The sequence below is a fragment of the Copadichromis virginalis genome, linkage group LG16 (assembly GCF_057382275.1).
Source record: "Copadichromis virginalis isolate Kocher_CV1m ecotype Utaka linkage group LG16, C_Virginalis_male_GT1.1, whole genome shotgun sequence".
NCBI lineage: Eukaryota > Metazoa > Chordata > Actinopteri > Cichliformes > Cichlidae > Copadichromis > Copadichromis virginalis.
In genome coordinates, this window is record NC_140633.1 from 3,950,963 (window position 1) to 3,953,809 (window position 2,847).

The 2,847-nt window shown below is 43.0% G+C and overlaps 1 long non-coding RNA gene across 2 annotated transcripts; it reads left to right on the forward strand.

The window, feature by feature from the left end:
* The first annotated feature begins 1,675 nt into the window (after nucleotides 1–1,675).
* On the forward strand, nucleotides 1,676–2,452 carry LOC146690101 (uncharacterized). 2 transcript variants are annotated; one of them, XR_014915665.1, is made up of 3 exons: nucleotides 1,676–1,934; nucleotides 2,015–2,132; nucleotides 2,264–2,452. It is a non-coding gene; the product is annotated as an uncharacterized LOC146690101 (long non-coding RNA). The 2 variants fall into 2 exon arrangements; XR_014915664.1 differs by having other exon boundaries at nucleotides 1,676–2,132.
* The last annotated feature ends 395 nt before the right edge of the window (nucleotides 2,453–2,847 follow it).

Consider the following 2,847-nt stretch of genomic DNA (forward strand, 5'->3'; position numbering starts at 1 on the left):
AACGCAGAGAATACAGTGGGATAAAGAGAGCCATAAAAGAAAAAGGCAGACTCCATACGCTAATATGAGAATCCACTGGAACAACAGAACCTACAGCAGGGCACATGAAGCTGGAACTAAAGACACCTGGCTTCAGTGTGGTGGTACCTGCTCTGAGGGAGGAGGATGACTCGGCCGCTGAAGGAGCTGCTAGACTGGCAGGAAAAGAGCCAGAAGGAAGGTTGAGCTACAGCTGCAGGGAGAGCCAAAGAAAAACTCCAGAGTTTCCAAAGGAGCCTCTCAGAATGACTATGGGAGCAGAATGCTGGACACATAGGATGGTGCTTGCTTCATCACTAGCCTCCTCCGGGCCCTGTCTCTACGACAGGCTTTCCCCACGACCCAGCAGGGTCACGTTCTCTGCCCCAGCGCTGGAGTTCGTGGTATTATTTGTTCTCCTTCCATGTTAGATGTTCTATTACAGTTCTGGACTCTTTGTTTTTATAGGGGTGACTGGTACTTTCATGATCATGTCACATAAGGTTCATGTAGTGTCTTGCAGTGTTAATGGGCTTGAAAGTCACTGTAGAACTGAAACAGGTCAACCTGTCAAAAAACGAAGATGAGAAGGTGAAAAGCCAGGCTTTATTAACTCTGTCTACAGTCCGTGTAGCAGCGGGAGGGGTCACTACACTAATATCTAACGTCCTTTTTGAAGTGATGAAAGGAGAAGTCGATATAAATGGTAGATATGTCATTGTTAAAGGCAGAATCAATGCGCTGTGGTCACCCTATTCGATGCATGCACACCTCCAGAGAGAGACCTCAAATGTCTCAGGCTTGTTTTTGATCAGATAATCTCCTTGAGGGAGGATATGTTGGTCTGTGCAGGAGACTGGAATATTTCATTAAACTACATTAGACAGCACAGGCACCACGTCTCTAAAACATGGAAAGCTTCATAAAGGAACATTTATTTGAGGTGAGGACGGATTTCTATACAGGGGGAAGGAATTTACACATCACTATGCAACTCACAAGGTGACTATTTCCTGATGAACATACAGATAGACCTGTATGGGACCTGGGGCAGCTGACCTATCACATCATAGCACTATTCACCTGGAAGACTTAAAACAAGAGACCCAACGGAGACTGAACATTTTTTGAACAAAACAACAATAGTTCAAGAAATAAAGAGAGAAATTCAAGAGTGTGTTCATTTAAACAAAGATGATGAGGTGGCAGCTGCAATAGTCTGGGATACAGTTAAGGCTGTAATGAGCCGTAGCCTCACTCCAGTTGAGGGAACTAGAAAGGCAACACCAAACAGACCATAGTGAGGGACAATAAGAAACAAATCAGCACAGAAAGCCGTGAAGAACTGGAAAAGAAAATGGGATTCACGAAACAGACGTTTTATGAATCAGGATCAAAGGCAATAAAAATTCTTAGAGCACAAAGAATTAAACACTCAATGTATAAAATTAGAGACTCATCTGCTAATAAATTAACACTGGACTCAGAGACGATTCAAACTATCTTTAAAAGTTGCTATGAGATGCTGTCCACTAGTGATGGGACGTTCTGTATCGAGGCTTCGGAGCGTGTGTCGAGTAATGGAGGGGGCGTTTCCGCGAAGCGCGTATCGAGGCTTGCTTCATTTATGGGAGGAGCTGAAAATGATGATGTCCGAAGCCTCGCTGCCCGGCTGTACCACGTGACTGGTTCATGAAGTGGTTCGAACTTTGCCGCGAGATATGACAGATATAAACCCCTCAGACTTCAATCAAAATGTGGGTGTTTGATGGAGAGTTGCGGTTAGTGAGAGTTTGGAGACCGTTTGGAGGTTTATGAGAGTGAGGAGAGAAAGTCAGGAGAGAATGGAGCCAGCTAAGAAGAGGAGGATGTCCTCCCCTGTGTGGGAACATTTTGATCTTATTCCTCCCAACAAGGTATTTCTACAGAAGATGTATTTTCATGATACTGATGGTGCAATACAATTTATGTTGAGCTGTCTTGACTTTTGTACAAGGTGAAGTGTTTGCTATGTGCCAGGGAGCTGGGATATAACAACAACACCTCATCCATGCTTAGGCACTACAGAGCTTTGCATGAGAATAAGGGGGACACCGATCGTGGAGCAAGACCAGGTGAGCCATCAAATGCAATGATAATATAGGATGCAGTAATGTTACTAAATGATATAACAATATTATACAACTGTTATAAGTTACGTGTGTGATATTTATATTTGTGCTTTGTCTTTATTGTCTTTCTTCAGGAGAACAATCTCAAATAGATGAAGACCTGGTCAGCATGGTGATTGAGGACTCCCAGCCATTTAGCATTGTGGAGGACAAAGGATTCAAAAGATTTGTTAAATCATTAAATCCTAGCTATGTTCTCCCCACTAAAAAGGTCATAAAAGCAGTGAAAATTTAGTTTTTACAGAATAAAATGTGAACAGGCAGGACTGTGTGTAGCTGTCCATACCTCAACGTTACAAAAGCACAACCACTGTCCACACCCCAACCACACCTCACCTCACAGTAAATGATCATTTCCATTTCAAGCATTTCCAAATAATCATTTCCCATACTGCCACTATAAATATACACAGTATACTGCCATCACTACAATATACATGTTTTACACACTCCTTTTGTTGTTGACATTTACAGGCTGTGTGCAAAATGCCACACTCTTCAAATTCATGCCAGCTATTATTTTTACGTCCAGTAGGTGTCCTGCTAGAGCAAATGAAGCTTCATGAAGCTTCGCGTTGGGGTGAACCAATTGGATGAAAAGCTTCAGTGCTTCATGGGGCTTCATCTGCCCATCACTACTGTCCACTCCAACTCATTC